Raw genomic sequence first — 19,260 nt, forward strand, 5'->3', positions numbered from 1 at the left:
TCCATTGATCAGTGGGATCTGTTTTTATGCCAACGTCATACTGTTTTGATTACTATAGCTTTGTAATATAATTTGAAATCTGGAATGTGATGCCTCCAGCTTTGATCTTCTTTCTCAAGATTACTTTGGCTGTTCAGAGTCTTTTGTGGTTCCATACAAATATTAGGATTATTTCTTCTATTTCTGTAAAAAATGCCATAGGAATTTTGATAGGGATTGCATTAAATCTGTAGATTACTTTGGGTAGTGTGAACATTTTAACAATATTAATTCCTCTAATTCATGAGAATGGAATATCTTTCCATTTATTTATGTCTTCTTCAGTACTTAAGGATGCCTTCAGTAATCCCCAGGACAAGCACTAATAAATAATGCAGAAAATATAGTGAAAAAGTCAATAGGTTAAAAGTATTCAAATATCTAAAAGAAAAGGAGGAACAGAGAAACATCACACTGCAGGAATTAACAAAAAGTAGACCCTTCCTTGGTTTCCCTTTGCCCCAGCACAAAATCCATGAGACCTCCGTGGCCTGGACCTGCCAAATTTGCTAGACTTATTTCTCCAGCCCACTAGCATTCTCTATATTTAGCTTTCTCCTCTTCCCTTCTTGCTCCCTCTCCTGCCGTCTCCCTCTCTTGTCATCTGCCAGGGATACCTTTCCCACAGTCCTTCACTAGGCTAACTCCTTCTCATTCTTCAGGTCTCAGCAAGACCTGAAGAAAGCCTTTCTGGGCCAGGTTCTCCCTCCTGTGTAGTGGTCCCTTGCACCCCAAACATCCTTCATTAATTCACTCACCTAACTTCTCTGAAATTTTTGGTCCATTACTTCTGTTTCCCTAGACTCAGCTCCATGAGGGCAGGGACATGGCCTGTTTTGCTCACCATTCTATCCATGGCCTGGCTCAGTGCCAGCACAGAGTAAATGCTTAGTAAACATTTGACAAGTGGCTAAAAGAGTGACTAAATGAATGAGTAGAGAAGGCAGATACTGAGAGGGAGAGAGTTCCTACTCTGGGGAGATGCTATCACAAAAAAATTGCAGCAAGGGGAGCTGAGGGAACAAGCCTGTCAGAAGCACTGAAGCAGTGTTTGCTGGCATGAAAGAAGACCAAGGTGTATTATTGAATGGAAAAAGCACAGAACAGTGTGGGGAGTATGCTGTCATTTGTGTCATATAGGCATAGTGTACTTCTTGAAAGGATGTACAAGAAGTCTGTAACAGTGAGTTTCATTGTGCAGGAAGGAAAATCTTTTCAGTTTGTACAATGTTCATGTATTGCTCATAAAATCAAAAACAAAAAATAGATTACGGCATAAAGACTTGATGTGTAGTACTAGCCACATTTGGAAAAAATAAAAAAGAATCTCCATGCCTCTATTGGAATTCTCCAGAGAAATAGAACTGAGAGAGAAAGGGGGAGGGGAGGGAGAGGGAGAGGGAGAGAGAGAGAATGTGTGTGTGTGTGTGTGTGTGTGTGTGTGTGTGTGTGTGTGTGTGTAAAGAGATTTATTATAAGGAATTGGCTCATGCAGTTATGGAAGCTGACACGTCCCAAAATCTGCAGAGCGAGTTGGCAAGCTGTAGACCCAGGAAGAGCTGAAGTTTCAGTTTGAGTCTGAAGGCAGGAAAAAGGCAAAGTCCTAGTTTGAAGGCAGTCAGGCAGATGGAATACTCTCTTACTTAGGGTAGGGTCAGCCTTTTTGTTCTATTCAGGCCTTCAACAGATTGGATGAGGCCCACGTACATTAGAGAGGGCAGTCTGTTTTAGTCCATTGACCAGTTGAAATGTTAATCTCATCCAAGCACATTAACACTCAAAATAATATTTGAGCAAATATCTGGGCACTCTATGGCCCCGTGAAGTTGACACATAAAATTAACCATCACAATATCCTACAATAGGGTAGTGGAATATAATGCAGCAATTAAAGTGTAAATTTTGAAGCCTAGAGAAAGTGAATATGGTAGGAAGCTAAATGGAAAAGTAAAACACAGAATACTAGATTGCACCTACAATTGCGACTATAATAAATGTGCACACATGTATTAAAAATGGAAGCAAATAGGAAGAAATAAAAAGAGCTTTTGTGCTCTGCTGGTGAGTTTATGGGAAATAATTTCCCTTAAATTTTTCCTTTAATTTTTTAATAATATAATTGTTAAAAATTCAAAAAACCAGGAATCCTAGGTGTAGCAGTTTATAGGAAGATAGAGCAGTAATAAGAAACAGTGCCTGACACATTGCACTCAATAACTAATGAATGAATGAACAATAGCTACCATTGCCTTCACTTTGGTTCCCCAGTAGCAGATCATGAGACAAGGATTTGAGTGCCAAGTAGTTTATATGGGAGGTGATCACTGGGAGGGGCATAGAGAAGTGAGACTGAGAAGGGAAAGAAGCCAATACAGGGTGCTTTAATAAGAAGGTACCACTGAGAACAACTGAGTCACAATCCATGGGGGACCTCTAGGAGAATATATAAAATAGGCTTCAGTTTGTCCTAGGGAACAAGAAAGAAGTTTTAATATATCAACTCCCATTGATCTTGGTTGAAAGGCCTGCTTCTGGGGGCATGAACTTCTTGGCATTTCCAGCCTGCCCCAAGCAAGAGTTGGCAAGAGAAAGCCCTCAGGTAGAGAGTCACAGGTGCTTGCAGTGAGAAGCTGTTGGTTGCATGGGAACAATGAGTGCTGAAGACACACGGGTAGGGCACGACAACATTTACAAAGTTGACTATCATTGAGTACCTACTATGATTCAGGCACTTAGAGAACATTTTCTCTGATCCACAGAACAATTTTACATGGGGATTATTATTAGTTCCATGTTTCAGGTGAAGAAACTGAAGCTCAGAGAGGTTGTGGCTTAAAGTCATACAGGGCAAGGTACAGAGTCAAGTACTAGACCTCTAAGCCTAAGATTTTGTTCACATCCTCTCGCTACCTCCTAGTAAACTCAGCACTGGAAACTTCCTAGATAAACTCACCAAAAATGTAAAATAGTGGCACTTCAAAGGTAACAATTCACTAAGATCAGCTTCAAAACAGCACAACTATCTGGATCCAGTTCTGCAATCAGTAAGTACTGAAATGTCTAAGAGAAAGAGAAAGTCAGCGTGGGACAGAGGGCATCTACGATGGTAGGAGCACTGTTACTAGCTAAGACTCAGGCCACTGTCAATAAGCCTGCACATACTACTTTCTGAGAGATTAAAGAAGATCATGACTATAGAAGGAAATTTATAGATGCTATTAGAAAAGCAAATCTGCTTTTGTCACTCCCTCCCTCAGAATCCTTCAGTGATTCCCAGTTGCCTTCAGTATTATTCTTTTTTTTTTTTCTGGACTCACTGTGCAGCTTGTGGGATCTAGGTCTCCCACGCATGCCCTCGGCAGTAAGAGCATGGAGTCCTAACCACTGAACCACCAGGAAACTCTCCAGTGTTATTTTTTTTTGTAGAGCATACAAGTGCTTTAAGATTTGGCCCTGCCAACTTCTCCGTGCTCACTTCTACCGCTCACTCACAGCCATGTAAAACCACTTGTAGTCCTCAAACTAGCCTAGCTCTGTCACACCCCTGACCATTTATGAGGGCTGTTCCTACAGCCCAGAATTCTCTTTTCCACCTGGCTAATTCCTACTCATTATTCAAGGCTCAGTCACTAGCTCTTATAGTAAAGTTTCTCAATCTTTTAAAGAAACATAACCCTGGACTTCCCTGGTGGTCCATTGGTTAAGAATCCACCTACCTATGTAGGGCACATGGGTTCAATCCCTGGTCTGGTAAGATCCCACGTGTCGTGGGTCAACTAAGTCCGTGCACCATAACTACTGAGCCTGTGCACCACAACTACTGAGCCCACATGCCACAACTACTGAAGCCCACATGCTCAGGGGCCTGCGTGCTGCAACTACGCCTGTGCGCTTAGAGCCCATGCTCCACAACAAGAGAAGCCACTGCAATGAGAAGCCCACGCACTGCAACAAAGAGTAGCCCCTGCTCGCTGCAACCAGAGAAAGCCTGCACTCAGCAACAAAGACCCAGTGCAGCCAAAAAAAAAAAAAAAACCCCTATGTGATATATATAAACATCCTATAAACATCCCATACCAGCCTTCCCTGACACTCTGATGATTCCCCTTTGAGAGTTGCTGATATGCAGAATATATAATCTATCTTCTGAATATCTCTACCATCTGTGGTGATTTTATATTTACTTCTTGTAGTTTGAATTATGAAAACAATAGGTTTTTTCACTTTTCTAAATATAAAATAGCCTTATAATATTGAATATATTTTTTCAGACTTTGCTCTTCAATTCAGAAATTCCCCTCAGCAGCTTCTGTACTCCTTCCTCCTACCCACCCCAAGATGGGAATTACTATTCTATGGGAAATTTTTCAAGATGCCAGCCTAGGCTAGGTGGCACCTCTCTGTTCCCAAAGTATCTTATATATACCCCCTTTGTATTAACCCTTTCACACTATATTGAAAGTGTTGATTTAACTGTTAGTTTTCCACTGAGTCCTGTATTTAAAGGCAGTAAATACGTATTGAGGCTCTACCAAGTTCCAGGCACTGTCTTAGTTATGTGAGTAGTATTATCATCCTTAGGAGGAAAAAAGAGGACAAGGGGCTATATATATAATTTATCAAGTAAGGTTCCAACTAGTAAGTGATAAAGCTACAATTCTAGGTGTGATGTGCCTGACAGCAGAGCCTATGCTCCTTCAGTAAAGTGCATTTCCTGTCTGAGGCAAAGCTGTGTCTGAGTTCTGTGTCCATGTGCTCAGAACAGTGCCTGAAACCAGTAGGCCTATAATATTTGGGGGGGAGGGGGTGAACAAATGAGCCAAAGACATCAAGAAAAGTAATAAAAATGCAAATGGGAATGTCACTGAGCAAATAAGTGATCAAGAAAGAAGACCAGGACTTCCCTGGTGGTGCAGTGGTTAAGAATCCACCTGCCAATGCAGGGGACATGGGTTTGAGACCTGGTCCTGGAAGATCCCACATGCTGCAGAGCAACTAAGCCCACGTGCCACCACTACTGAGCCCCCGTGTGCCACAACTACTGAAGCCCACGTGCCTAGAGCCTGTGCTCTGCAACAAGACAAGCCACCGCAATGAGAAGCTCACGCACTGCAACCAAGAGTAGCCCCTGCTCGCCACTACTAGAGAAAGCCCATGTGCTGCAACGAAGACCCAAGGCAGCCAAAAATTAATTAATTAATTAATTTTTTAAAAAATCTGCCTGCCAATGCAGGGGACACAGGTTCGATCCCTGGTCTGGGAAGATCCCACATGCCATGGAGCAACTAAGCCTGCTAGCCACAACTACTGAGCCCACATGCCACAACTACTGAAGCCCGCATGCCTAGGGCCCGTGCTCTGCAACAAGAGAAGCCGCCGCAATGAGAAGCCCATGCACTGCAACGAAGAGTAGCCCCCATTTGCCACAACTAGAGAAAGCCCACACGCTGCAACGAAGACCCAATGCAGCCAAAAATTAATTAATTAATTAATTTTTTTTAAAAAAAGACCAACCCAGAAACCTCTATCTCAGGGTGTTTACACACACACAAAAATAAACAAAAAAGGAAACAACACAAAAAACAATGCAAGAAAAACTAAAAGACCTAGAACATAGATTAGAAAGGTTTAAGTAAAAACAATATGGAGTCTATAGGAAATAGAGAAGGCTAACAATGTGGAAATCGTCATCAGGGAATAAGTAAGAAAATGTAGCTGAATAGACGAATATTGTGGCATTCTTTGTGTGATTATTTGTTTACTCTCTCTCTCCCCTTTTAATCAGCTCCATGAGGGTAGGAATCGTATCTCTCTTGTTTCTCATATCTTCAGTGCTTAAAACAGTGCTTGATGTAAGGTTGGTGCTCAGTCAGTAGTTTGTTGAATGAATAAAAGAAAGCTGAGCATGAATAATAAGAAGACATAAAATCCCATTCAAGGGCTTCCCTGGTGGCGCAGTGGTTGGGAATCTGCCTGCTAATGCAAGGGACACGGGTTCGAGCCCTGGTCTGGGAGGATCCCACGTGCCACGGAGCAGCTAGGCCCGTGAGCCACAACTACCGAGCCTGCGCGTCTGGAGCCTGTGCTCCACAACAAGAGAGGCCGCGATAGTGAGAGGCCCGCGCACCGCGATGAAGAGTGGCCCCCGCTTGCCACAACTAGAGAAAGCCCTCGCACAGAAACGAAGACCGAACACAGCCAAAAATAAATAAATAAATAAACTCCAATCTCTTTAAAAAAAAAAAAAAATCCCATTCAAAAATCATCAGAGACAGCCACCTGTGGTGGTTCTGAAATATTGCCCCAAGAGGTAGCATTTATGCTCTTGAATCCGGGGAGGGTTTGTAAGTTCTTCAGTCACAGAGTCTGACAGAAGTGACACTGTGTAACTTCTAAGGCCAGGTCATGACACTGACAGAGGTTATCCTAGAATGCTCACTCTCTGAGTGCTCCCTCTCAGAGCCCAGTCATCATGCTGTGAGGAACCCATGCTATATGGAGAGGCCACATGTAATCACTCCAGCTGACAGATCCCATTGAGCCCAGCCCCAAGTCATCCCAGCCAGGCACCAGACATACGAGTGCAGAAACCCACAGATGATCCATCTTCCAGCCATGTGAGTCTCCTCTCACTGAGGCCCCAGACATTGTGAAGCAGACAAGCCATCTCTGCTGGGCCCTCTCTGAAACTGACCCACAGAATCCATAAGCATAGCAAAATGATTGCAGTTTCATGCAGCAATTGAATAATCAGAACAATATCCATCCACACCTTTTCAAGTTATCTCTTTGTCAGGTGTTTAAAGAAAAAAAAAGGTAGGGTTTTATGAGTTGCAAGCAGAAAAGGAGAAATAACTTTTAGAGACCAAATGATAAGAATGACTTTAAGACCTGTCCCTGAGGACTTCCCTGGTGGCGCAGTGGTTAAGAATCCGCCTGCCAATGCAGGGGACACGGGTTCAATCCCTGGTCCAGGAAGATCCCACATGCCGCGGAGTAACTAAGCCTGTGCATCACAACTACTGAGCCTGCTCTCTAGAGCCTGTGCTCAACAACTACTGAGCCCGCATGCCACAACTACTGAAGCTCACATGCCTAGAGCCTATGCTCCTCAACAAGAGAAGCTACTGCAATGAGAAGCCCGTGCAGCTCAGTGAAGAGTAGCCCCCACTCGACGCAACTAGGGAAAGCCTGCACGGAGTAACGAAGACCCAACACAGCCAAAAATAAATAAATAAAATTGATTCTTTAAAAAAAAAAAAACCTGTCCCTGAGATGCTGAATAAGAGGAAATCTAACAGAACTGAGTTATTGCCTAGTCATGTTGACTTTTCTCTTTGAAGGAAGAAGAAAACCGTGTCATGATCTACAAAATCACCCACACTCAGAATTTCCATCCTATCCCTGAACTGAAAAATCACTGTAAGGCAGTGGCAATCAAAAACCACAGACATGGAGACTAAAGACAAAGATACAGAGACTCAGGAGTTAACTGAATTTAAACACTAAGAAGCAGGGTGAGGGGACTTTAATAATGTAAATATAACCCAGCCTAGGGCAGTGTTTTTCAAATTGCCGGCCACAGTCCATTAGTAGGTTATGAAATCAAGTTAGTGGCTCTCAACCAGCTTTTTATTTTTAAATGAAATAGAATATACTAGAATATAATGGAATAGAAAACATTGGAGTTCGTCATATGGGCGCTTAGCAAAAACTGTGCATATTGCACCAGTCTTCTGCCCAGTTGCAATGAGTGGGCATAGAGAGAGGGGTGTGACGAATATATGAACCGGTTAGGACCAGGTCATTTGCTCTTTTGTTCCATGGTATACAATGGCCAATTTGACGATCATCATAATGGGAGGATTAACATATAGTTGCAGGTATGGTTGAAGCAAAGTTTAGTATAATTTTATTTGCTGTTGGCAAAATTGTTGATACTTTTTAGTGAATTTTAGTGAACTAGGCACTTTTGTGTGTCTTTCAGAAAAAGGCATCATTATCAATGCAACATATTTCAAGTTTGTGACAATTGTAACATTTTAACTGAACTTGTATAAAATGCTTTAAAATTGATTAATAGTAAAAAATGATGAAATGAAAAATATAGAGGCAAATTCAAGTTTAACTGATGGACATAATGGTCAGTGGATCAGGATTATGTGCAGCTCTCTTAAGAATTGCTCTAGTTTTTCTGTAGATCATCCACATCATCAAAGTTGGAGGCTTGGAGTGGGTGAGAGACCAACACGGGTTCCCTGGAGACATAGACAAAGGTTCCAGCTTGTTTTTGCTCTTCCTAACCGTCAGCCTCCCTGATGTCAGGCCCAGCACCAGATGAAGGGGCAACTGACTTAACACAGAGTGCTTAACCAGCCCTTCCAATTATGTCAAGTCTAAGTCCTATAATAAATCCCTTATATCACACAAAGTAGTTTTGATTTCCTGATTGAACCCTAACAGATATCCCTCCCCTGTTTCTTTTCTTTTTTTTCCCTAGCAATTCAGTTATTCTGCAGAATTTTCCTCCGTCTGGATTTTGGATTTTGTTGATTGTGCCCCCTGTAGTGTTGTTTACCATGTTTCTCTGTCCCCTTTATTTCCCGTAAATTGGTAGATCTGGAGGCTTGATCAGGTTAAGGTTCAGTTTTTTTAAGGGGAGGAGCAAGATGTAAATAGCAGTTGTATATTTCTATCAGGAGGTATATAATAGCTGGTTTTCTTTCTTCATGTGATGTTAGCAGTCATTGGTGATCAATACCAAGATGCATTATATCGTTGTTTGCAAAATGGCAATATTATATCATTCTTCTTTATTTATTAGCTGGAGTACATCTATAAAGAAACTTATCGACTGTTTATTTACACTGAGGTACAATCTGTGTAGGAAAAGCAGGGATAAATGCTTTCTCTTTTTTCCCTTTTTAATTACGAGATTTAAAAATAATGAATTGGTTCCCTAGCATCTTCCAAAGGTGACCAACGAGTTTTGTTTTGTTTTTTTAAGGATTATTATGAACTCGTGAACATATTTGGGGTATTTCGAATAATTGCATTTACTATTCTCATAGACAATTTGGGCAATTGGGAAACTGTCCCATTTTGGGACAGTGGTGCCTTTGATGGCTTTCTGATTTCCTGACATGTTTCAGGCTCAGTTCACATATTTCCTGCCCCAGATATGGAATCAATCATTTCTCCAAAGAGCTCTGGTTTCTTTAAGTGTGAAATGGATTTTGGATACCACAGTCTGGGTAGAGTGTTCACTGATGCTTGATTGGGCCTGTTTTTAGGTAGGCCTTTCCAATGGATATACCTAGGAGACACTTTTTTTTTTTTTTTGGCCTTGCTGCGAGGTTTGCAGGATCTTCGTTCCCCAACCAGGGATTGAACCTGGGCCTCGGCAGTGAAAGCGTGGAGTCCTAACCACTGCCAGGGAATTCCCAAGGAGATACTATTTTTTTTTTTTTTTTTTTGTCTGCGTGGGTCTTCGTTGCTGCTCGCGGGGTTTCTCTAGTTGTGGCGAGCAGGGGCTACTCTTGGTTGCGGTGTGCGGGCTTCCCATTGCAGTGGCTTTTCTTGTTGTGGAGCACGGGTTCTAGATGGGCGGGCTTCAGTAGTTGTGGCTCGCGGGCTCTAGAGTGCAGGCTCAGTAGTTGTGGCGCACGGGCTTAGTTGCTCCGCAGCATGTGGGATCTTCCCAGACCAGGGCTTGAACCCGTGTCCCCTGCATTGACAGGCAGATTTTTTTTTTTTAATTTTATTTATTTATTTATTTATTTATGGCTGTGTTGGGTCTTCGTTTCTGTGCAAGGGCTTTCTCTAGTTGTGGCAAGTGGGGGCCACTCTTCATCGCGGTGCGCGGGCCTCTCACTATCGCGGCCTCTCTTGTTGCGGAGCACAGGCTCCAGACGCGCAGGCTCAGTAATCGTGGCTCACGGGCCTAGTTGCTCCGCGGCATGTGGGATCTTCCCAGACCAGGGCTCGAACCTGTGTCCCCTGCATTGGCAGGCAGATTCTCAACCACTGCGCCACCAGGGAAGCCGGACAGGCAGATTCTTAACCACTGCGCCACCAGGGAAGTCCCGGAGATACTTTTTTTAATGATAAAGTACATCGTGAGTTTATAGTGATACTTCCAATTCAGATTCAGGACTACAGGATTTTTATATAACCTTGTCTACCTTAATCTATTTCTCCTTTTTCTCACACTGAAAAACCAACATAATCACTCTTTTGCTTTATCCCACAACACACATACAACCGTCTTAGAATAACAGTACTGACACTAACACAAACATTATGATTACTGAAAACAGTTTAAGGGGTTTTTTTTCTTCTTCTTTTTTGTCCTAAGAGTATATCCCACTAAGAATATACACTCAGATTACAACGTCTTAAACTCATTTGAAACAATTCATATTTGTGTGGTTGTACCACCAACTCAATATACAGTTAGGTTTATTTCATTTTGCTTTTGTTTTTAGGATTTGCTTTTTTAAATTATGTATTTTCTAATTATGTAAAATGTTTACATGATCTCATAGTCAAATTTATCAAACAAGATATAGTCAGAAAGGTTTAGCTTCTATCCCTGCTTCCTCTATCCTTTCCTTCCCTCTAGAATACCACGCACACTTTTTTTGGTTGCTTTTTTGTTTATTAATATGTCCTGGGTGTTACTGCATAGCAGTATGTAAATGTAGTCCTCATCTCTTTTTACATTTGCATGGTGTTCCATTGTATGTATATATTCTAATTAATTCCACCAGTTCCCTCTTAATGGATATCTGGGTTATTTCTAGTTTTTTGTTATTATAAATAATTAAATGACTGACCTTTAAAAGTATTTTGTTTAAATATCTGAACTACCCATACCCAAGTTTGTTGGTTGTCATCAGGGAAAGTACTAAGCATGTTGTATGAACCTAGAAACAAGATTTACATTTTTCAAGTCCCAGTCTTTCCCAATTTTTGTTTTTATATTTATTTGGCACTTCTCCATATTATATTTAAATATTAATAATAATTAATATAAACTTTGTTATATTGATACTCTTTCTTTATTATTCATAGCACGAATATATGCAATTTTTGTTTCTTATATACATTTGTGTTAGATCACAGTGTAAAACTGTGTTTCTTACTGAATCACAGGCAAAAAAGGCACGTAATCAAAAGAGGATGGATTATCCATTAGTATTGATAATTGAGGGTTTTTAAAAAATTCCTCAGCCCCAGCTTTTCTGAAGCTAGAGACGCCAGCCTTCACACTGCAAGAGATCTTGTCCTCTGCTTTGCCTCCAGGCTGGGTGGGCTGATGTCAGCCCTCCCAGTCTCATGCACTTCTCCCTACCTTGGGCTCTGATAGCCTGGCTGTTGCATCCTCTTGACATCACTACTCTTGTCATCCATGTCATCTTGTCACCTCTGTAGCTGATGAAGTAGAGGAAGGCCCTGTCCCACAAGGTTTAAAATCTTTTGAAGGGATGGTAAGACCCCACAGTCTCACCCCTTTGTTTCTGGTTACAACACTTTATTAAACCATTCACCTGGCCTACCCTTAAAAATGTTCTCTGTCAAAGACATTCTCCACTAGCTATCACCGAATCTTTTTCTTGCCCTTCATGGCCAAATGTTATTATCTCCACCTCTTCACACCCCATGCATTTGACAGCCCACTGCAGTTTCTTCTGCTTCTACCGTTACACCTGAATGAACACTTGCCATGGTCACCAAAGACTTCATAGCTGGCAAATTCTACGGTGCTTTCCAGTTGTCATCCAACTTGAATGCTCTCTGCAACATTTGGCATTGTTTATTTTTATTTTTATTATTTTTTACTTTTTTAAAGAAAGGGTTTGGGTTTTAATTTTATTTTATTTATTTTATTTTTGGCTGCGTTGTGTTTTTGTTGCTGCATGCGGGCTTTCTCTAGTTGTGATGAGCAGGGGCTACTCTCTGTTGCAGTGCGCAGGCTTCTCATTGTGGTGGCTTCTCTTGTTGTGGAGCATGGGCTCTAGGCGTGCAGGCTTCAGTAGTTGTGGCACATGGGTTCAGTAGTTGTGGCTCGCAGGCTCTAGAGCACAGGCTCAGTAGGTGTGGCACATGGGCTTAGTTGCAACGCGGCATGTGGGATCTTCCTGGACCAGGGCTTGAACCCGTGTCCCCTGCATTGGCAGGCAGATTCTTAACAACTGTGCCACCAGGGAAGTCCATGGCATTGTTTATTTTTAATTTTTCAATTTTTATTTATTTATTTTTACCTAAAATCTTTAAAAAAATTTTTCTCTCAGTTTTACTGAGATATAATTTACATACAGCACTGTTTAAGGGATACAGCATAATGATTTGACTTACATACCTCACGGAAATGATTATCACAATAAGTTTAGTGAACATCCATCATCTCATATAGAAACAAAAATTTAAAAATACACAGAGAGGTGTTACTCCAGTACTTTTTGCTTCAGACAACATGCTCCAGGTCCTACCTGCTGGTACAAGGAGGATGAGAGACATGTAGAGCAGACCTGGACTCAACCTGAAGTAGGAACCAAACCCAAGTGAGTCCAGACTAGATCAGCCAACTCCCAGCCAAACCACAGAAAAAAGAAAAGAAATTTTTTTTTCCTTATAATGAGAACACTTAGGATTTACTCTGTTAACAGTTTTCATACGTAACATACAGCAGCGTTAATTATATTTTTCATGCTGTACGTTACATCCCTAGTACTTATTTAACTTATAATTGGAAGTTTGTACCTTTTGACCGCCTTCATCGAATTCCCCCTCCCCTACTCACCACCTGTGGTAACCACAAATCTGATCTCTTTTTCTGAGTTTGTTTGTTTTTGAAGTATAGTGGACCTACACCACTATGTTAGTTCCTGTTACACAACACAGTGATTTGGTATTTCTATACATTTCAAAATGATCACCTTGGTAAGTCTAGTTATGATATGTCACCATACAAAGATATTACATAGTTATTGATTATATTCCCCATACTATATATAGCTATATATGTATGGATGATTATTTTAAGATGCTGATCTCCTTTTTTGTTTTTTTTAAGGTGCTGATCTCTTAAGTTCAAATTTTAACAACCCTGCATTATTACTCCCTGCCCACATTTACTGTTTTTTTTTTTTTTTTAATTTAATTAATTTATTTATTTTTGGCTGTGTTGGGTCTTCGTTTCTGTGCGAGGGCTTTCTCTAGTTGCGGCAAGTGGGGGCCACTCTTCATCACGGTGCGCAGGCCTCTCACTATCGTGGCCTCTCCTGTTGCGGAGCACAGGCTCCAGACACGCAGGCTCAGTAGTTGTGGCTCACGGGCCCATTTGCTCCGCGGCATGCGGGATCCCCCCAGACCAGGGCTCGAACCTGCGTCCCCTGCACCGGCAGGCAGACCCTCAACCACTACGCCACCAGGGAAGCCCCATTTACTGTTTTTGACATCATATTTTACATCTTTTTGTTTTGTGTATCCCTTAACTACTTATTGCAGATATAAATGATTGTACAACTTTTTTTTTTAAGATACATGCTTTTATTCATACCATTCCTCCAATCTACTTGTTGGATTATTATTCACCTTTTTTTAAAAATTGAAGTATAGCTGATTTACAATGTTTTGTTAGTTTCAGGTGTCCAGCAAAGTGATTCATATATATATATATATATATATATATATATATATATATTCTTTTTCAGATTCTTTTTCATACAGCTTATTACAAAATATTGAGTATAATTCCCTGTTCTGTACAGTAGGTCCTTGTTGTTATATCTATTTTATATATAGTAGTGTGTATATATTACTCCCAAATTCCTAATTTATCCCTCCCCCCGATTTTACTACTTTTGTCTTTTAACCTTCCTACTAGCTTTATACCTAGCTCATTTACCTCCTTTACTGTATATTTGCCTTAACCAATGAGATTTTTCCTTTTGCAATTTTCACGTTTTCCTTTTGCAATTTTCCACCCCTCCTACCCATCTCATTGTTGTTCCTTCTTTATATCTTTAGCTGTAGATCTTTTCTGCTAGTGTTCTGGTTTTTCTCATCAATAGCTGCTCTGTAAATAGTTGTAATTTTGCTGTGCCCATGGGAGGAGGGTCTTCCCACTCCAGCATCTTGGCCACCTCCTGGCATTGTTAACCACCCCTCTTCTTTGAGCCTCTCTCTTGGCTTCCATAATAACATTCTCCTTTTCTCTGGCAATTCTTTCTCAGTCTTCTTTTCATGCTGCTTAAATACAAATGTGCCCCCCATTTAATATACCTTATTGGAGCTTCCGTTCAAATTACCATAAGAATATATGCTCACTGAAACAAGTCAATAAACAGGGAAGTGTACAACGAAAAAGCCAACTATATCCTTTTCTGTATTTAGAGCTAATTTAGGATTCTAAAACTACTAAAATTTTTAATATTTTTAAATCTAAAGATTGATCTGGGTTGAAATAAGCCCAGATTCCATGACCCAAATGAAAGTATGTCTGTATTGCAAAGAAGGCTGAAGGCAGTGAGACCAATTAGAAGGTTGTTACTTTGTATCCAAGTGAGAGGGGATGGCAGTTTGTACAGGGGATTGGCAGTGGAGATGGTAAAACAGACCCATTCGCTGGATATTTAGAAGATGGAATCATAGAGCTAAATGATTGATAGGAAAAGGGAGGTGAGGGAGAGCAGGAATGAAGGATGCCCTCCAGGTTTCCAGGTAAAACATGTGAGAGGATGAGGGTGACACAAACTGAAATAGAATGTGGGAGGAGGAGCCAGTTTGGGGAAGAAATTGGTATTGGTATTCAGTTTGAGAACACTGAGTTTTAAATGCCAGGGAGACATCCAGGAATATAAGTCCTGTGGCCACCTGGGTACATGGACCTGGAGTTAAGGATTCAGAGAAGGGAGTTATCTGCTTATTATGACAAAGGGAGCTATGGTCACACACAAGCTTGTGTCAGGAAAGAGTGTACAGTGAAAAGGGAAAAGTGGCCTGGGATAGAACCCTGAGGGGCCTCCCATTTACAAGGGAGCAGAAGGGGAATCCTGATAGAGCATCCACCATTGCTCTCTCTTTTTACCATCTGTTACTTTGCATCCCAACTATCTGGTTCTTGGCCTGTGGGGTGTACTGATCATGCCTTTTTATTTGCTGCATTTCTGGTGCTTTGACATCTAGGGCCTTGTTGACCCTGGAGAGACTGCTCCTTCCAGGGCTAGCCAGTTCCTAGAGATAACAAAGGGCTTGGGGCAGTAGTCCAGTTCCCATGGCTGTCTGCCAGCCTGTGCCCCTCACAAGCACACAGGTGCTGGAAATGGCGTCACCAGGAATCTAGTGTCTAACTCACATAATACTTAGATCCATTGTTTAGGGTCAGTGGAGTTGGTTTCTGGGTATAGAGAGGAGGTGGTGTCTTCAAGGGCCGGGTAGAGCAGGAACTGGAACAAGGTAGGAGCAGACATGCCTGGAGGAGTCAGTAGGAATCTGAAAGTTGATGTGATTTTGTATCATGGGGTGAAGGGCTAGAAACCAGGGTCATAATCCTGCAGGCAGTCTAGAGTATCTGGTCTATTTATAGTGTAGTCCTTGAGGTCCTCCAAGAACTGAGACCTCACAGTTAAGTTTCTTTCCATTCCAGCTCCCAGCAAGAAGCAAAAACACAGGGTGTAGCGGGCCATGGCTCACCCGCACACACATGGAGGCTGCAGGGGTCGCCCAAGACTGCCACTTGGCAGGTGGAACCATTAAACAGGTAGGAGCCAAAGTAGTTCCTGGGCAGTAGTGGGTTGGGTTCGGGGAACACCCAGTGTCCCTTATCGCCCACCCGCCAAGAAACCAAAAACGTGATTTCTTGCATTTCTCCAGAAATCTGATCTTATGTTTCTACAAATAGGCAAATCTTCAGAGGAAAACAAAACAAAACACAAAACCCATCTAGAGGAACCTCCGGTTAATTGTCTGTCAAGGGTAGATGGACCATTTGTAAGAAGAGTATCTCTAGCTACCTTTCCACTTCCACCAGCCATACACAAGGTGCTGACAGCTGACCCCAAACCCATCCTTTCTGGCAGGAGGTCCTGATTGGTCCCAAGAATTTCACCTGATTTTTCTCCCAGTTAGATCCTCATTCTTTGCAAGGGGATCCAAGGTGGGTTGTGGGTGTGGTTTTCCTGAATACCAAAAAAATACTGAGAGAGAAATACGGGAGAGAGCAAATAAAATGGATCTCAGAGTGAAAACTATTTATGTAAAAGAACTGCTTATATTTTTAAAATATGGAAGGGTAAGCCATAACATGTTTTGAAAGGTTATCTGTAGAAGGAGGGGGCAATAGAGTGGAGAGGAGAGGAGTGAAAGGTAATGTTTGTAGATTTGACTTAGCAACTATGTAAATATCTTACATAATTATAAAACAAAATTAAGATTTAAAAAAATCTCTTAAAAATTGAAAGAAAAATAAAACATATGAACTTAACTGTAAATCAAATAGTAGGGAAGACACACAGAGGGGACCTATTTCAAGTGAGTTTAAAACATAGTAATTTGACTGCTTATCCCAGTGGGTTATACCCTTAGGACAAAAAGAACTGCTTCAAGAGTTTTAAACTGTTTATGGCGGTCATATTGTTGGTAGTAGTGTTGGTATTGTTATTCTGAGACTGTTAGATGTGTATTATGGGGTGAAGAAAACGAGTAATTATGTGATAGTCTAGTATCATTCCCAGTGTTACTGAGAACCAGGATGTTTAGCATGGGAAAAAGAAAATACAGATTAAGATAGAAGTCAGATATAAACCCTGAATCTGAATTGGAAATATCATCATAAACTCATGATGAATTTATCTTAGAAAAAACTATTTTCTGGGGAATTCCCTAGTGGTCCAGTGGTTAGGACTCCATGCTTTCACTGCTGAGGGTGCGGGTTTGATCCCTGTGGCAGAACTAGGATCCAGCAAGCCTCGGGGTGCGGCCGAAAAAAAAAAAGTATTTTCTAGTTCTTTTCATTTTAAAGGCCTAAAAACAATGACCAAGAAGTAAAAGTGAGCACACTGATACCCAGATTGTGATCTTAAAATACTATTTCCAAATAGAAAAAGAGTTAGCAAAGACTGCTAAGACCTACTGTATAGCACAGGGAACTCTACGCAATGTTCTGTGGTGACCTAAATGGAAAGGAAATCCAAAAAAGAGGGGATATGTGTATATGTATAGCTGATTCACTTTGCTGTACAGTAGAAACTTAACACAACATTGTAAAGCAACTATGCTCCAATAAAATTAAAAAATAAAAATAAAAAAGACCGTTAAGTTCTTGTCAGAAGGGCTTAGAAGTCAACTTAACAGGCCTCCCACTGGCCAAAGGTGGGGCAATTTGTACATCACATCAATATGTTTGTCAACCCCAGTTCATGATAATACTAAAAACTGATTGGTCACTACAGGAAGATTTAAGTGCACAATTTATTATTTTGAGAACTGCTAAGTAAAGGGAAAGACATTATTTATTACTGTTTTTCCTTTATGAACTATACTTGGGTAGCCAAATAATATAGAAGAGGGTTTCTTTATAAAAGTAGTCCAGCTAATGAATGAAAAAGGCATGATAGACTTTGAATGTCACCAATTGGAAATCCTAATGAATTAATGGATCTAGTTATTGATATTCAAAAGCTGCTAACATCACAAATGGAGACACCCAGACATCTTGTGCTTCCTAATGGAAGATCACAATACCACCCATGAAGTTGTCCTGCCAAAAAAATTTAACTTGAACATGATCAGGCCTCTATATCCAATTACTAATTTACAGGGGGAAAAAAAAAAATCAGAGGTTAGAGAAACATGTTAAATGGCACCATGGGAATATCGTCAGCAAAATACATATTGTGGACAAATGAGCCCTTTTTTTTTTTGGCCGCACCACGCAGCATGCAGGATCTTAGTTCCCCGACCAGAGATCGAACCTGTGCCCCTTGCAGTGGAAGCATGGAATCCTAACCACTGCACCACCAAGGAATTCCCCAGCCATTTTCTTAAATAAATAAATTTCATGGAGAAATGAGAGATAGAGGAAGAACTCCTAGGGTAAAAGAGAATTGAGTACATCAACAAATCACAAGGTAGAGGTCTTTTTTTGATCATGATTCAAGCAAATTGTAAAGCATACACATACACACCACATTTGAGATGATTGCAAACTGAACACTGATTGAATATTTGATAGAATTAAGGAATTATTTTTCATATTCCTAACCATTTTGCTTTTTACTTGAAAAAACATAGCATTGTTTAAAAATTTTTTAAGTCCTCAAAATTTAGTAATGCATACTAAATAGTTATAAATAAAATATTTTGGATTTTCTTTAAAATAATATGGGAAAGGAGCAAGTAGCTGGAAGAACAGATGACATAAGCATGGCTATGAGTTAATTATTGTTAAAGACAATAATGAACTCTTGGGAGTTCATCATACTATTGTGTCTCCATTTATATAGTTTTAAAAATTTCCCATAAATAAAAAGCTAAAAGAAAAAAAGGAATTGCAACATTCTAAAATTCCACAGAGAACTCAAGATGTAAACTAAGAAGATTCCAGTCATTGTGGTCATTGGTGTCATTGGTGGCTTTTTCAGAACAGTTTCAATGGAATAGTGAGGACAGAAGACAGTTTGCCGCAGGTTAAAAAGCGAATGGTTTAGAATACGCTTATGCCTTGGAATTAGCAGGGAATTTTTCACTCCCTCTCTCTTTCTACATTTACCATTATGGAAAATTACAAACCAAGAATAAAGTAAAGTGAGGGTAGAATAATGAACCTCCATGTACCTATTACAACTTAAATAATTGTCAACATTTTGCCAATGTTGTTTCATCTGCAATTCTCCACCATTTTTTGATGAACCAATTTAAAGGAAATTCTAGATATAATTTAATTTCACTTGTAAATAATCCAGTATTCATTTCTACTTGGTAAGGACCTTTTTCTAATTAACATAAAACCATTAGCACACCTAACAAAATTAAAAATAATTTAAGGAAGGATTTCTTAACGTATAAAAAAGCACAAATCACAAAGAGCAAGTTTTTATGTTTCTTAACATTTAAGATTTAAAAATTCTGCTTAACAAAGATCATCACAAGGAAGGGAAAAAATAGACTGAAAAAAGATAAACACATGTAATAGACAAAGATTAAAGGGCCACAACA

The sequence above is a fragment of the Eschrichtius robustus genome, chromosome 6 (genome assembly GCF_028021215.1).
Source record: "Eschrichtius robustus isolate mEscRob2 chromosome 6, mEscRob2.pri, whole genome shotgun sequence".
Classification (NCBI taxonomy): domain Eukaryota; kingdom Metazoa; phylum Chordata; class Mammalia; order Artiodactyla; family Eschrichtiidae; genus Eschrichtius; species Eschrichtius robustus.